This window comes from Herpailurus yagouaroundi, unplaced genomic scaffold (genome assembly GCF_014898765.1).
Source record: "Herpailurus yagouaroundi ecotype Mexico unplaced genomic scaffold, PumYag 190, whole genome shotgun sequence".
Lineage (NCBI taxonomy): Eukaryota > Metazoa > Chordata > Mammalia > Carnivora > Felidae > Herpailurus > Herpailurus yagouaroundi.
In genome coordinates this window covers 6741569-6759494 of record NW_024412421.1, presented here as the reverse complement: position 1 = coordinate 6759494, position 17926 = coordinate 6741569, and the positions used below count along the sequence as shown (strand labels likewise).

Here is a 17926-nt window from a genome sequence, read left to right as displayed (position 1 = left end):
AGCCTGAGAGTCTGTTTAGGTCATGTAGAAAAATGTCACTACTGTAGAGGTAAAGGGGTGCATTGAACAGGACTCTTCCCCAACCCCTCTCAAATTAGCCGCTTCGGCTGTGTAATAGATCCATTTAACTTCCTCTTAGCCTTAGAGTATGTTCGAGGCAGACCATCTGAGCTATTTTAATGTCTTCTTTTTATTGTAGTCTTTCAAGAAATGTCATAATCACATTCCTGTCCTAAGGTGAGGAAGTGGAGCCAAATGGAAAGCTAATCATTAAGATTAGTTTGTCACTTTTGGGAAACACTCATTGAGGTAGCCACATTATTGTTAAATAATTAAATGATTATTTAATGCTAAGTACTGAAATCCCCCAACACTACCCAGGATTTAATTTTTATCGGTTCAGTTTAGAGGAATGTTTCAAATCATCTCCAGGTAGGGAATCTGACTGATGCTTGTGCTATTTCTTTCAGCTTTTGTATTTCCTAAGAATCTGACATCGTATCTCATGCTTCCGTATCTGAGACTTTGCCCTTACCTTCATTGTGATAAAGATTTGGTAGGAAGAGGTGCATTTATGTGTGTGTGTGCGCATGCGGGTGTGTGCGTGTGCATGCCTATTCATGTACATACATACGTGTGCTTGCATGTATGTGTTATGAATTTTTATATACTGGCCTATATACTATTTTTTCTGTTTTACAAATTGTGTTGCAGTTTGCTTTAAAAACTTCAAGAGTCACAGATCATTTCCAATATTTTGAGTAGTGTATCAAGTGAAAATTACCCTCTCCCTAGCGCCCTACATGGCTTCCAGCTCTCTTTGTTCTCCGTACCTGTTTCTGATACTATTCTTGTGAAGACATCTGCCATGCCGTTTTCTATGTTGGTTTTTGATGTCTAGGAATGGATGGGGAGAGAGAAAGTGACAAAGACAAGGTTGGAGCTCTAGTTTAGGGATTGTGGGTTGGAAAAATGGGTGATTGTTTTTCTGCGTATCGACCTTTCGGTTATGCAGTTGGGCCATAGATAGTGAAGGAGAGTTAGTTTTTCATAGCTTCTTTGGGGCTAGCTATCTTCTTTTGATTCAAAGAGTATGTATGTATTTCTAAATCAGTCATAATTAGTGATACAGCAAGAGTCAATTCCCTCTGTCTTTGGGTCTGTAGTTGACCCCCATGCCAAGCTGGAAGTCCATGGAAGGAAAGGAAAACCTTCCAAGAGGGTACCTGATGTTCCATTCTATCTCAGACGCTGCTACAGAGAAAACCGTGCTGGGAAATCAAAATTGAAGTGAGATAAATATTACGTTTGTCCTACTTAGTAAGAAACTTTGCACGCTGAGACAAAGAGCAGGTTTCTTCTTGTAGTTCAACATTGTGTTAACTGAAAGGTTGAATTATAGATATCTGTAACTTCTTTTAAATGTCTCTGATTTTTAAGGACTCTCCTGATTGTTCATTCAGAGTTTTTTTTTTCTTTTTGTATCTCTCTATCTGCAGTGTTCCTCATTAAAAATCAGGATATGAGACATGACAGGAGAGCTTAAAAGTTTAAAGTACATTCAAAAGTGCTCAAATATTTGACATTCCGAGTCTTTATTTCTCCCTATTTCTAAAGGTGCCTCTAATTGTGCCCCCTTTTTTCCCTGTGTTTTTTGTTCAAGGAATACCCCCCGTATGCCAAGCCCTTGAGGGCTGCCCCTGGCTCGCACTGAAGAGGCTCTCCCATGCTGGTGGTCTGTGGGCGCTCCGGGGGAATGCGCGATATGAAATGATCAATCACAAAACCATTTTACTGTCATTAAAACCTCTTTGTGAGTGATCACTGTTCTTTCTTCACATGAGATAAAAATTAAAGACAAGTTGAATAAAAAATAATTGCTCTCCATTTCCAAAGGGGAAATGTCTCTGAGGAAAAGGAAGAAAACTTTCTCGAAAAAAAGTCAACCTTTCACTGAAAAGAGCTTTAATTTCCCTCAGATATCCCAACATGTTTTTCCTCCCACAGGATAGGAGGAGTTTAAGCAAGCAAAAGATTTTGACTGCTTCACTCAAGGCCTTGTTTTCCAGATAATGCTGGCTGCCCTGTGTTCTCCCATATGCCTGGAATGTCTGTACATGGCACAGGCCGTGTCACAGTGAGATACGGCAAAGGCAGATTCCAGAGTTTTCTCAGCCAAACAGGGATACCAGTGGTCACACACCATCACGCGACCCTGATACCCAGGAGTGGGCCTCAAAATAAAAGGGCTTCGGAGGCCACGGTAGTTCTCCCAGAAATTAAGAATTATGAAACACTGTCTCCTTGACGCTGGTCCAGCAGCTGAGTTTGAGATTCTTTGGGAAGCAAATGGCAAAACATAGTGACAGAATTTGACCATGCCTGATGAAGTGAAGTCTAGATTTTCATTTTTTTTTCCTTTGAGTTTTGCAGATTTCTACCGTGAGCAAGGATTTGCCTGGAAAGGGGGAATCTGGTTGAGAGATGAGGAAGCCCAAAGAACGAGTGTCTTTGGTCTCAGGTTAGGGACTTCTGAACCTCAGTTTATCCACCTGTGAGGTGGAAAGGTTGGAGTACGTGACCCTTACTTTGAGCAGTGTTGATGCTAAATGCGATTTCTCAGTGTAAGGTGATAAACCGCTCCAAATCATGTGGGAGGGAGCGTTCAATGAGACGCACTATTAAAATTTCATCATTATGAGTTTAAATAGACACAATGTAAATAAGATTGGAAAATAGAAAAATCAAAGTGTGCGAGCCCATCCAAGTAATTCCACCGCCAGAGAACAACTCCTTGGTGGCATCTTAGTGTATCTACTAGTACTTTTCCTATATATCAGGTGTTCTATATAGTTGTACGGTCTTGTGTATAGATATTTTCTGTCAGGTTTTCTCTTAGCATTATAATGATGTTCCTCATTTCTGCATATTCTTCCTCATATCCCTTTGAATCTCTGAGCCAATGTATTTAATTATTTCCCTGCTTCCGGGAAACCCATTCCAATTTTTACTCTTACAAATAATAGTACAATACATATCTTCATTCCTATGAAATCTGGTCTCCCTCCAAATCAATCTCGCTTTGAAAAAAATAAAGTAAAATTGTTTGGTTGGCTCATAACACACAACTCTGGCTGATCCCACGTTATCCAAACTTTGTTTTATCTTTGCGTTTACAGTTATTCACGAGGATGTTTGTAAAATGCTTACGGATCTGTTTGCGCAATCAACCCCAAATTAGATCGGCCGGTCACTTGAGAAAGCTAACTGGGTACAGTTCGACTGGAGAGGCCTGTAGTAGAGTCATGTTTGACACCGAGTAATGTGGAATATGCCGGATGCCATGACCCTCATGTTGTAGGGAGAGTTTTCCCCGAGGAGGTATGGCACCCACTGTCTCTCATCTGGTGGTTGCCCCCTAGGATGTGGGTCCCTAAGTGGTGGTGGAGGACATAAATGACCTGTCCGACAGCACTATCTTTTCATGCTTCTCTTCAGCCTGCACCAGTTACTTGCCAATAACATAACCACTGAAGAGTGTTAAATTTCTTAGTGCTGTGAAAATTGGTATTAAAAGAAGTACTTTAAAAAAGAAATGGGAGCTTAAGAGCTATAATAAAAGAATAACCCTTAAAGCAAGTCAATTGGAAAGCATAATGAAGTTGATAGTGGCCTTTTTAGTTTAGTCATGAATTTGTTAGAGAAAAAATGACTTTTCTGAAAACCACCATCTGTGCCATAAGTAGATCCATTAACACTGCTAAAGACACCAAGAAGGTTACGCTTGCTGCCACGGTAGTTCACCCCCATCGCATCTTAATTTTACTGCATTCACTGCTCCGGTTTTCCCAAGTCTCGTCCACTTGGCCGTGCCAGAAGGCTCTCGCTACTCCCTAATGGATTGTAATCTTCAGGGGGAACTTTGCCTCTTGAAACAAGAGTCCCCTGTGTTACCCAGACCTCTAAGTGTTGACAGGCCCGGAGAGGGGCTGGAGGCTTTAACAATTTCATTTGCTTAATGCTGCTTCATGTCAAATTCTATTACACTGGCATCTAAGGGACAGAGCAAAGCTTCTGGGCGGAGTTCTGCTTTGGCCTGTCCAATTTAGGTTTACCCCTCACTTACTATAGAAATGATCTTATCCTTTCACACAAAGAAAAATCTATTTTTAAACATACTTGACTCTGTAAGTCATTTTGCTTAGGTTAGGAATATTCTTTTTTTGAAATGCAAATAATCACCCTTCAATGGATTCATTTGAGCAACAGCTTCAGAATTGAAACCTATGTTAATCTTCTACATATTAGAAATTCGGAGTAGTTGCCAAATAAATATTCATCTACTTTTCACCATTTGAATTTTTAAGGTTATAGTCTGTATAACCGCATGTACATGTGTATTATCCCTCATTCAATCAACAAATATTTATTAAGCACCTCCTTTAGACCTGACACCTGCTGGGTGCTGGTTATGTGATTATAGCCCTCCTGGAAATATTCTCTAGGGATTTCAGGTTTACCTACTCAGTGGCATTTCAAGCTTCTTGAGAGATCATGTCTTGACTCCCTTTTTTTAGCTCCAGAAGAAATTAAAATCGGTGTAAGAGGCACTTAGCAGGTGCTAAATGACAATGAAAAAATAAAATCAAATCAGAGCCAATTTATATTGCTTAACAAAATTGACTTCTCACATGGGATTTGGGATTCTTTTGAAAGAAGGCTATTGGGATGAAATGGAATGTTTCTGTTCATTCTGTCTCTTTTTTTAAGGTCTGTTTATTTATTTTTAGACAGAGAGTGTGAATGGGGAAGGGGCAAAGAGAGAGAGAGAGAGAATCCCAAACAGGCCCCGCACTGTCAGCACAGAACCCAATGTGGGGCTCGAATTCACAAAGTGCAAGATTGTGACCTGAGCAGAAGTCAGATGCTTAACCAACTGAACCACGCAGATGCCCCTGTTCTTGCCTTTGCTTAAAGTCTTTTCAACCCAATGGGTGAAGCCAGTACTAGTGGATGGCAGAGAATAAGGACTAAGGACTATTTAAAGTACTTGAGATGTGGGAAAAACTATTTCTACACAGGCTCTGGTACAACCTCTGCTACAGATGTGACAAATGAAGCTTGGTGAGCTTGAGGGACTTACTCAAACCTGCCCAGTGTCTTAGCAGTAGTGGCAGTGCTGGGAACCGAACCCTGATTTTGGAATTCTCAATTCTTTCTGCCATGTCTTACTTTTTAAATATTTTTATTAAAAATGATTTTTTAATGTTTATTCATTTTTGATAGAGAGAGAGACAGAGCACGTGCAAGGGAGGGGTAGAGAGAGAGAGGGAGACACAGAATCCAAAGCAGGCTGCAGGCTATGAGCTATCAGCACAGAGCCTGATGCGGGGCTGTGAGATCATGACCTAAACTGAAGTTGGACGCTCAACCGACTGAGCCACCCAGGTGCCCCTGCGATGTCTTACTTTTTATTCAACTCTGGTAATCCTACTTCTGCCTTGGTTGGGATTTTTAAATTATAAGCAACAGAACCTGGTTCTGACAAATTTAAGCAAAAAATTAAAAAACAAACAAACAAAGGAACATCTTGGAAGGATATAGAGTGGTTTATAAAAATAAAGGAAGACTTGAAGAACCAGAACTTTGAAAAGGCTAGCCTCACGTTGTTCCTTGCCTTTGGAGAGCAGAAATTAAGAGGCAGTCTCTTCTGGGAGCCACCATCGGAATCAGTCCCAAGAGCTTTCAGGCTTGACCGCTGCACTCATGATTCAGATTCCAGTGAAGGGCCTCTCTGACTGGTCTAGCTCAGGACACCTGCCCATGCGTCAGGTGGGGGAGGGTGGGTCACTTTGATTGACAGTCCCAATAAAATTGTATCCATTGAAGGTTCCAAATCAAAACCAGGTGCTGGTTTTTATCAGATGAGGGGGAATGGATGCATGTTAGGCAAAACCTATGGAGCTCCAGGACGCAAATGACTATTTCCTCTGAAAACAAGTCTCATATGTACATAGGCATTGCCTTCTCCAAATATTTACCACTCAGTTCATGCCTGTAATTCTATCTCTGAGCCCCATACTCCCAGCATACTTTACAGGGAGAATGAAGGTCTCTAAAGGGAAATCCCTTATGACCCCTCTGCTCTACCTGAACATTTCTCCTCACTTTCAAGTTTCTTTCTCTTCTAAGACCATAACTTCGTATAATCACCAGGCCCTACCATCATCCACCTCATTTGGGGATCTTGCTGCAAAAGTTCCTTCTTTGTCTACCCTACATCCCCATGACCCTGTGGTTTAGGTGGTGTTCCATTCTTATCCCTGGGAGAGAGCGTGACACCCTCAGCTCTCTCCTCAATTCCATCATGTATGTCCAGCACTGACCTAGGGATTTCTCTCTGAAAAAAAGGAGAATGCAGGGATAACTGGGAAGACCCATAAGAGAAACCAGAAGATGGGCATGTGATGAGCAGATAGGCAAACAAAGCAAGGAAGGATTGAAATTGCAAACTGGGGAAAGAAATATAGAGCACTGTCATGTATCATGGAGAAAATAGTATGGGACTAGTTTCAGGGCTTTTTAAAGAATCCTTACCAGATTGGTTTGGATTTATTAAGTGTGGTGGCTTATGCCCTAGGGTGATTAATGGTGCCTCTCAGGGTTTGACACTTCCACCTAGATGACCCATGTTAAGCTCAGCATGACTAAATATCATCTTCCCTAGTTGCCCCATACTTACATCAAACCTTTTTCTCATTCAGTTTCTCATTATTGCTTGTCCAGCTACAACCCACGGATTTTTCTCTTTTTGGAAATCTCAGCAAGGCCACAAAAGAAACAAAGCAGAGTAACCATGGTCAACTCATGGACCTTTTATTCTGTTTTGAATATTTACTCTCGAGCACTTGACAAAAGTTCCTCCATCCTGACTCACACCCCAGATGACCTACTTCCTCTTGAGGCTCATGATTCAGCTACTGGGAGTAGCCTATGATCTTTTATTTCCTCCTTAATCTTGATTTGGCCTGTCAACATGACAGTAGGCCCCCCTTGCTTAGAGGAAAATTTTGAATGAAGCATCCAATCAGCAGGTGACTGATGACCTAGGTACTGGTATCCATGGCTCCTTCCTAGAAAAATTGGAGTGTACCAAACATGAGACCTTTATGGAAGCACCATTATTCCAGTCACGATGACAAAGGATGTATTGATCAGACGGCATTTGGTTGTAAGTAACAGACACCCAGTAAATCAGCTAAGTAACTGCTTTATTAATGTACAGAAGTACAGATGTACAGAAGTCTCAAAGAAGTGAATAGCTGGGCTTCCCTGGGAACTGCTACATCTTCTGGTGACCTCTCCGTCTGCTTTTTCCTTTCTGCTTGCATTGCTCTCTCGTTGCTAAGGAGTGCCTGTTTCATTGATCTCTTCGTACCTTTCCTAACAACAAGCTCCTGTGTGGCTTGGGGCTGTTATGGCCCTCTCCGTCAGCTGGGCTGGTGGTGGGGGAGCCGTCCAAGGGGAGGGTTGTGATCAGGCATGCTCCAAACACGTGTTTGGAGTTCGGATCCTTCTTCATCGCGGACGGTAGTGGGGGGCTCCATCCTCCTTCATCCCATATCTTGCCTCTGGTTACGTAGTACTGCACTCCAACGATTTAACTGTGATACACAAAACCTCAAGTGGACGCCTCCATGGGACCCAACACACCTCTCTCACGTAGACATAAGAAACTTAGTATCTACAAACCAAGAGGAAGGGACTCTCAGGAAGTCTGTGTATGTCTCTGTGAGAAATAGTATTGGAAACCGATGAAGATCCATTGCTGAAACCCGACAGCAAGATACTTAACGTAGTTACTAGCTGTGCTAACTGATTTAATGAACAGGCAACGTAACAAATGAACGTGTTTACCAAGTTAACTCGTGAAAATGAATATCTGTAATTAAAGCGGCTCACAACTGACAGGCAAACAGGAAATTATTGTTATTATTATACACAAATCATCTTAAAATACCAGAACTTAATAAATGGGGAAAAAAACAAACAATGGCTAGAACTGTCTGCTAAATAAAAAATAATGACGAACACCTGTGGTCTTTTTATAGGACTCCAGTGGAGATTTTTTTTTTTGAAGACCTAATTATGTTTTTGTAATGGTACCATTTCATTATTTCTCTGTAGCATTATTAAAAGAAAATGTCCATATTTTCTCTGTGTAAAAGGTCTGGCACATAGATTCAGGCATGGCGTTTTCTTAATGCTGCAGACACTCTGACAGTTCTAGCTACTTATTGGCAAAGAATATAGCCCTTGGCAAGGCTTGGTTTTTCTCTTTGGTAATACTGGAACCTGGCCAGGGGATAAGGGTGATGTAGACCCCTTCAGACAGATTCTGCCAGCAACTAACTGAGAACTCGTGTAGCCGAGTGGGGAAAAAGAGCCAGCTCTCCAATTAGCGTCCCTAGTCTTGAATCTCAGTTTTGTCCCTTCCTGGCGGTGTATCCTCTGGCGAGTTACTAACCCCCCCTGTGCCTCACTTTTCCCATTTGTAAAATGAGGGTAATCATTATACACATCGAAGAGGATTATTGTTTGAACTAATACCTGAAAAGAACTTATTGTGCCTGGCACATCAGCTACTATTCTTACCTGCGAGTTACCATTCTATGGGTCTTCTTTAACCAAGCAGGTTCTAGGAATGCAGCACCAGGATGCCCTAGCCATGTAGTTGGGCGGAGCAGCAACATGAGTGGTCCAGATCTCCAGTGCTGGAAATTTATTTTCTTTATAGCACGGAACACCATTTGAAAGGATCTTGCTTACCTATTATCTGCCTCCTGTCACTAGAACATAAGCTGAGAGGAGGGAGTGCTGTGTGGAGGGGGCACGTGGGGATAGCTTTCGGGACAGATGATTCTGTGGAGATTTTTACTTCACCACTGCCCTCTATCCTGGTAAGCGGATATAAATTTGGGAAGGGGGAGAAAGAATTACAGAACATACAAAATATTCTTTTAAGTTGTAAGAGTGGAGATGGGTGAAATTAAAGGCAAGAAATTTGGCCACTCTTGTGAAGATATCTTCCTTTTTTGTTTTTGTGTTTGTTTTACTTCTGGGTCTGATCCTGGAGCTCACCTCAATTATATATAATGCTCATCTAAGAGATAAGTATAGAAAAAGAGCATTCTAGAATTTAAAGGAATTGATTCAGGCTGTTGAAGTGGTTGTTCAAATAATTTCGTGCCTTCCTAAAATGGATTGTGGGAAGGTCGGTCTTCCTTCTTACTCATTTCTGTCATACACCTTCAGGCAAAGAATTTAAAGAAGTTCACTATAGTAAAGGGTTCTACATCCCCCTTGAGCTATTGTCCCTGAAGGGAAGGGTCAAGTAGAAACCATTTCTTCATGTCCCCTGATTCCCTTTGGGCTTTGGTCATATTGCACAAATTGAAGTTGGGATGAATAAAAGAGAAGCGATCAAGAAATGGCAGGAGACAGTCTGCTGAGTGGCCAGCCTTGGTGACTTTCAAGTAGCTCTTGTTCTCTAAATTAAAGGAGAAATTGAAGACATGGCCATAAATATAAGACAGAAGTCAATGGCAATGCAATGAAAATCTTACCACTGTGCTCATAGAAGCAGCCCCCTGGTGAGGCAGTAGATAACTACCGTATAGATACTATTGTGTGAAAGTTTTCTCCAAGAACAGACTGAGCTGCAGAAGAGGTAAACGCACATTGCATATGGGAAAGAGTACTGACGAGGGCAGGATAGACCCTACTGAAGTCCTTGGTCTTGAGCCTCTGTGAAAGGCGAGGGCAAGTTGGATTAAGGGATTTTGCAGCCAGGACTTTGGAGTTTTTGCATTTATGGGAACTAACAAAAAGAGATAGTCTTTGACCCAGAACAATTAGAAAAGAATGTTCTAGAATTCTTGAGTCAGCCCAAGGAAAAAGATGTCAGCAGTGTGGCTAGGAAGAAATAGTTGAATACTCTCAGAAGGCAGCCACCAACATGGTGGTTAAAACCAAGGGCTTTGAAATCAGACATAAATTCAAGTCTCCTCTCTGAAATTTAATATCTGTGTAAAGTTGGGGAAGCTACTTACACCACATAAGCCACAGTTTTCTTCTTTCTGCAATGAAGATAACAGTCCTTACCTTATGGAATTACTGGTCAGATTAAATAAGATAATAAATAGAAAACAGCATGGTGCTCCCTCAGTATATGGAGCTGTCACCATGCAAGCAGTGTGAAATGGTAGAGGTGGTAAGAAATCATATTGATATAGACGACACACTGTCTTCAGGTAATTTAGTCTCTCAAGCCTTTTCTACTTGAAACGGAGGCTTTCTTTCCTAACTTATTCTGACCCAAAGAATTACACCCTCTTAGATAGACAAAGTGTTATTTAGAGATTTCCAATATGCCACCTTGATTTTAATGTTTACACAGATGAAAAGTGGCTTTTGCAGATTTTCTTTTTGATATACTATGATCTCTCAACATTTAATAAAAAGGATGTATTTTGACCAAGACAGCCCGTCAATTCAGTCAAACATCTAATTTGCCAGATTCTCCCCTCCCTCAACCTGAGTGACAGGCTGTTTGCCAACTTGATCTAATCGACTGAATGTTTTTGGTGCTTTGTCGATACAGACTCAAGTGATTTTTTTTGTCTTTGTTATTTGCATGGACAAAGGTACTGGATTTGAAGAAAGTGAGTGATCCTGGTGAATTTAAACCATTTGCTTTTGTGTTTGCTTCTTAATTTGGTCCTTTGAGGGCTTACGATCCAAAGGGAATACATAGGGAGGACCTAGAAGAAGAGACTGGAAAATGAACCTGGAATGGATACTGGGTAATTAATGATCATGCCCTGGGGGTGAGGGTTTTAGAACGGAAAGTATGGGCAGCTTAAATGTAACTTGGGGCTTCGCCCTGAGGACCCATTCCCAGGTTGGGGTTAGGTTGCTTATAAGGAAGCCCTGTTTGTCTCCAATTTCTGTACCCATTGCCCTTCCACCAGTGTAGTGGAAATTTAATTTCTCTTGCCTCCCAGCCTCTATTCCTAGTTTTCTTAAGAAGTAATTCCATCATTTCCTTTTGGTAAATTACCTGTCTCCAGCCAAGTATGCCCTTGCTTTGTTATACTTAAATCAGGTTAGCCTCTTCTCTTCTACTTTTGTCACAAGCTAGGTCCCTGCTCTCCTGGGACTCAGATTCATTGGGATTTTAAGGGCAGAAAATGTATTAGGATCACATTCATTGGAGTGGGGGAAGTATGAGAAGGTTATGTCATTCTTGCTCTCCAGACCCTCAGTCCCACCCTGCTTTCTGCATTTTTCTGAGCTTGGTTCTCTAGCCTTCCTACCTCCCTTATCCTAACCCCGTCCTCATAACCTAAGGCTTCCCTATTCTGGCTAAGTTAGTCGGAATCTGTTTATGGGACTTGCAAACAAAGATGGACTGTCGCCATTGGTTGCCCGGCCAACAGACATTCTCCTCTATTTTTATGCTCACAGGTCTGCCTCACACAACAGAGGCTGATTATGTATTCACGTTCATGGCATCTCCTGAAGTCAGGTAGAGGTGGCTGTATTCGTTAGCTACGCCTGCTGTAACAAAGTACAAAAACTGGGTGGGGGGGGGGGGGGCTTAAACCACAGGAATTTGTTTTCTAGTTCTGGAGGCTGGCAGTCCAAGATCAAGGTGTCAGCAGGGCTGCTTCCTTCTGAGGGCTATAAGGGAATGATTTGTTCCAGACTCCTCTCCCTGCCTTGTAGATGGCTGTCTTCCTTCTCCCCGTGTCTTCACATCACCTGCCCTCCGTGTCCAAATTTCACTGGTGGCTAAGACCCACCTTAAAGACTTCACTCCTTAAAAAATAAATGTTTATTTATTTATTTTGAGAGAGAGAGTGGGAGATGGGCAGAGAGAAAGGGAGAGAGAGAGAGAATCCCAAGCAGTCTCCCTGCTCTCAGCACAGAGCCCAACAAGGAGCTTGATCCCATGAACTGTGAGATCATGACCTGAGCTGAAATCAAGAGTCAGATGCTCAACCAACTGAGCCACCCAGGTGCTCCAAGACTTCACTTTAATTTGATTACCTCTGTAAAGACCTTATCTTCAAATGAGGTCAGATTCTGAGGTATTGGAGGTTGGGACTTAAATGCATAAATTTTGGGGAGGCACAATTCAAACCTTACAAGTGGCCAAGTGACTCAGTTCTAACCAAAGAGGTTTAAGGGGAATGTTCTTTCTGGAAGAAGTTTTCCTGTGTGGCAACAGAGAGAGAGATGTATAAAGAAAGGGCTTATTCTCTCCTGTCCTGCTTTGGATGCTGTAGTGTTAGGATATAATACTCAGGGTTATGGCAGCCATCTTGTAATCATGAGTTTATATGCTGGAGGCTGAATCTCTACTTTGTAGGATGGTAGAGTAAAAGAATGGAAAAAAGAAAGTAATAAGGATCCATGATGCAATGCTGAAGCAACACAGGAACACTTAGCTCCAAACTTAAATATGTGAGATAATTAAATGCCTTGTTTAAATTACTGTCCCTTGTTATCATTCCTCCTTGAGATAGAACCCTCCCTAGATCCAATAAAATCCTCAGTGGCTTATGTCCCCACTCCTTTCCTCATTTCCTCAATATTTGCAGGTTATTAATGTATCCAGAGTATAAATGTCAAATATCACATCTGATCATAAAATTTCAAGGTCATCCAACTGGGTCCCTTGCTTCTACCTTTTCTGATGCATAGATTTCTCCTGACATCTGGGTCCGTGGCAGAATAAGCCCACAACTAAATCTCTGTTGCATTAGATCACCCCACCCTGGGAAGTACAGTTCATTTCTTTGCCATTTTTCCTCACATGTTACTGGAGGTGTGGTGAATACTGACATGGGGTCATGAAGGAGTTGTGGGCATGAGGCAGGCTCACAGAGCAGCTAGCTTTTAAATTAGGGCTTCTTCTCCTTTTGTGTTTTATTTCATTTTAATTATTTATTTGAGTTACTATCCTATAGGGAAGGCCTGATCAAAGTCTGTAACTGCATTGAGGAAGAACAGGTGAATAAAACAATTAAAATTGTCCTGGAGAGAGTGACATACTTACCTCCCAGGGTTGTTAGGATTAAATGAGCTAATACTATGTATGAAGCACTTAGTACAGTGCCAGGCTGGGTAAGAATTGCTATGTAAGTATTAACAATTAATGTACAGCTTATCAATTTATCACGCTGCTGATTGTTTATGTGCTCAAAGGAAAGCTGGGACATTTCTGCAGAATCCATAATAGCCTGAGAAGGTGGTACCCAAATTTGACCATGTGTTAAAATCAGCACTAACCAGGGTGATGCCTAGCCCCACTGAATAGGAATCTGGAGTTGAGGCTCGAAAAATCTTCATTTCTAGACTGTATCCCGCACGGTTCTGATGAAGCTGGCCTCATACCCTATGTGGAAATTATTGACAGTCCAAGGACAATGGCGACTTTTTGCTTATCAGATCTTAGCTATAGTGGCAATGGGCCAGGCATCATGGAAAAACCTGGAAGAAATCATTTAATCTAGGCCCTTATTTTGCAGATAGGAAGTTGAAGGCTAGAACGATAAAATGACTACTGAAACCACAGAGCTAGTTAGTGGCAGAGATGGAGCCAAACTCCCACCTGGAACCTTTTCTTTGACCTTCTTTCCTACCCTCTTACCCTCTGCTAAGCTACATACTCACAAATGGCAAGATGGGGCTATCTTCCTAGTATTTCTCCCATTTTCGTGGTGTCTAGAAATGAGTAAGAGTCTAATGTATATGTTTAATGGTGAATGAATTGTACTTAAACCATTTTCCTCTACCTCTCTGACTCATGTGCCCAAAAGAGCTCAGGTTTGCAACAAATGGGGAGTTACGAGCTCTACACCGATGGGGCTCAGTCAGACAGGGAAGAGGGGAGGTTGTGTCCTCTGTTACATGCAGATTGGTCCCTCAGGGCTTTTGGGATTCTCATGGATGGAACCTTTTCCTTGCTACCTCCTAAGAGTAAGACTTATGCCTAGAACTTCATCTTGGCCAAGATGCTTGTGGTTCAAGGTTAAAGAAACCAACTTGAGCTTTCTTAAGAAGGAGAGGGTACTTACTGAGAGGAGACTGGCTTATTCTATGGAGCCCAAGCGCCTCAGGGTGAACCACTCCAGGAGTTACTAAACTGCTAGGGACTTAGGCCACCATGTGTTCTTCTCTTCCATCTCTACTCTTCTGTCCCTGCAAATATGCCTTCTCTGCTTCTCCAGCTGCAAGATCCAAGATGACCAGGCTGTAATTTCTAGGGATTCTCCTTCTTCCCCAATTCCTTATTTATAGGCATAGGCAAAGTTCTCTAGCTGCCTTTAGGTCACAATTCCAAACTTCTTGGGTAAAGCCTTTATTTGCCCACATGGGGCCATGGGTCCATATGTTCTTGGATTAACTCTGGTTAGGGCCTCTGGGGTCCTAGCATTAGCATTACAGAATGCCCACGTGAGTGTCAGAGTAGTTGTGGACAAAGTGTAGTTCTTGCAGATAGTCTGGAGGGAGGTGTGTGTGCATGTGTGTGTGAGATGGCAGACTCTCTAAGCATCTACGGGAGGTGGGTTTGTCAACTTTACTATGAAAAAAAACAACCCCCAAATCTCAATGACTTACGACAATAAACATTTACATCTCACTTTACATGTGCTGTGGCTCTGTGCCACGTGTCTTCTCAGCCAGGACTCAGGTGGAAGGAGCGGCCCTTCTCTGGGAAATGTCTTTCTTGTCACAATGAGGAAAGAACAAGAGGCAGGGCCAAACTATGCACCTGCTTTGAAAGCTTCCCCTTGGAAGTGGCTTGGCTGGAGTCTGCTCACAGTCCATTGGCCAAAGAAGTCCCAAGACCAAGCCTAACGATGAGGGAAGGAGCGCACACCACGTCCAGGAAGACTCTGCAGTTCCATCATTGATGGGCAGGCGGGGGGATCCTTTACAACTAAGTGTGAACGATAACAGTCGGTTGCAGCAGGTCTTAATAACGGCAACAATAATTAACCTTTAACAAATGTTTAAAATGAGCTAGACAGAGTGCAAAGAGGCTTATGCAAATTGCCTCATTTAATTATCCCAATAACCTTATGAAATAACTACTATTGCCCTCATTTTATTGACTAGAAAATGGAAGCTTATATAGGTTGAACAACTTGCCTCCTGCTACAGCCTGTTAAGTGGGACTGCCCGGATCCAACCCAGGTGCTCACGGGGAATGCCACCTGTATCGGTTTCCTGTGGCTACCCTACCAAATTACTACAAACGTAGTGGCTTAAAACAACACGCATAGAGCTCTTTTTCCGGTTATTGCAGCGAGCGGCACCGTGAGCAGCCTTCTCGCAGGACATCTTACACAAGGCCCCGCCGGAAGTCCTGCACGGGAACCAGTGCAAGCACCCAAAGTTTTTGGAGGGGGTGGAGCTGTAGATCAGCTTGAAGAACTACAACCCTTAGTTGAACAAATGCTTCTCGGCACCATCAGGCTTAAGTCCACTCCCCACTCCAGGTTCACGTATTTGGGGCGACCAGCAGCACCGTGATGAGGCCAAGGCTCTGAACTTTTCCCACATAGACACTGAGGCACCGAAGAAACTCAACAACTATAAAAAATTAATCAAGAAACTGGCCAAAAAGTATGATGCCTTTTTGGCTTTAGAATCTCTGATTAAACAGATCTCACGAATCCTGGGCTGAGGCCCGAATAAGGCTGGCAAGTTCCCTTCCTTGCTGACCCACAGTGAGGACATAATGGCCAAAGTGGATGAAGTGAAGTCCATGATCAAATTCCAGATGAAAAAGATGCTGTGTCTGGCCATGGCTGTTGGGCACGTGAAGATGACAGATGATGAGCTTGTGTACAACATCTAATCAGCTGTCAATTTTCTGGTGTCATTGCTCATGAAGAATTGGCTGAATGTCTGGGGTTATACATCAAGAGCACCATGGGCAAGCCCCAGTACTCATGCTAAGGCATAGTTTAAGAAACACTAGTGCTACTAAAAACCCAACTAACAAACCAACCAACACCCCCCACCCTGCCCCACTCCATCTATTATCACATAGTTCTGAAGTCTGACCTGGGTCTCACTAGGCTAAAATCAAGGTATAAGCAGGGCTGCATTCATTTTTGGATGCTTTAGGGGAGAGTCCATTTCCTTGCATTTTCCAGCTTCTAGAAGATGCCTCCATCCCTTGATATGTGTCCCCTTCCTCCATCTCTGAAAGTCTGTAGTGGTGGGTTGAGTCCTTCTTGCATATTACTCCAACCCTGCTTGCATTGTCATATCTACTTCCCTTTATCCTCTGCCTCTCTCTCCTACTTTTAAGGACCCTTGTGATTACATTGAGCCCATCCAGATAACCCAGGATTATTTCTCCATCTCTAGGTCCTTAATCGCACCTGCAGTCTCTTTTGCCATGTAAGGTGACATATTCAAGGGTTCTGGGGATTAGAATGTGGACATCTTTGGGAGACTGTTATAATGCCTACCACACAGCCTTCCTTTGGTGCTGTATATGGCCTCCAAGAAACCTCTGAAAGAAAGGACAAAGATAACCATCCCTCCCGCTCTCATTTACTGATATTTCCATAAATCAAGAGCAATAGTGCTTATGCACAAATAAAGAGAGAGAGACAGTAAATCAGGGAATCAACATAGAGCTCAAAGCTGATTGTCTGTTTGTTAGTTGTGTAGGAGAGAAAGCCTATTGCTGGCTCTTAAAGTAGAAAAACCAACTTATTTCATTACTAGTGTTCCTGGCATGATGCCATAATTAATATATGGTAACAATATTACTAAGAACGAAAACATACAATTATGCCCTTAAAAATGTCAACATGAAAAGTAAACTTAATAAAAGATAGGCACAGAAACATATATAACAAAGATTATCTTTAATAATGAAATTATTTATGATCAAACATTTATACTTAATTTCAGTTCAATTCTAAAATAGTCACAGTAATGTCATGATTAAATATTAATGCTAGCAGAAACAACCTAATTGGGAGGTTATTAAAGCTTCAAATTAAGTTTCTTTTTCTTTTCCTAACCAAAAAGTTCTGCCTAGAAGGGCATCGGGGGATTTTCAGCACATGTGTTTTATTCACATTGATTTGCTGGGCTGAGAAAGGGACTGCGTCAGAAGAGGTTAAGCCCAAAGTCCCAGGCAATATCATGGGACATTTTCTGTCTCTCCTTTGAGTAACCAGAGGAGTGGTCATTACTCTTGCCTTTCTTGGAGCAGAGCTGGCTGGAGCTTGGAGTATAACAAGTTATCGATTGCTGCCTAGTGAACCACCCCAAAACTTAAAAACAACCACTTTATTGCACACAATTCTGTAGGTTAGCAATTTGGGCTGGACTTGAGCTTGTCTCATCTGGGGTCACTTCTGGCTGCTTGACTGGAGCTGGGTATCTATGATGGCCTAACTCACATTTCTGGTGATTGGTGCTTGGCTGTCAGTGGGGTCACATGTCTACGTGAGCCTAGTCTAGGCTTCTTTATATGGTGGCTGAGTTCTAAAAACAGCAAGAGAAAGACAGAGTAAACCCTAATTTGCAAATGTCATTTGAGCCTCTGCCCAGGGCATGTTCGCAGACCATCCTATTGGCCAAAGGAAGTCACATGACCAAGACAACAGTCCCATTGGAATGATCTATACCTGGGCATTGATAGAAGAAGGCACGATTCACTGGGGACCATGACTATCCATCAACCTCATGGGAAATTATCTAGCATCCATTTAGGATTCTCCAGAGATAAATGACACGGAAAAGGGAGTATGAATGTTTTATGCTCTCCATATCCTAATAGGTTTGTTGTCCCCAAGAAAGAAACCATGCACATTTTGGT

The 17926-nt window shown here is 42.3% G+C and overlaps 1 pseudogene; it reads left to right on the top strand.

Moving 5' to 3' along the window:
• Positions 1-10213: 10213 nt before the first annotated feature.
• Positions 10214-16038, top strand: LOC121010049 (60S ribosomal protein L10a-like; annotated as a pseudogene).
• The last annotated feature ends 1888 nt before the right edge of the window (positions 16039-17926 follow it).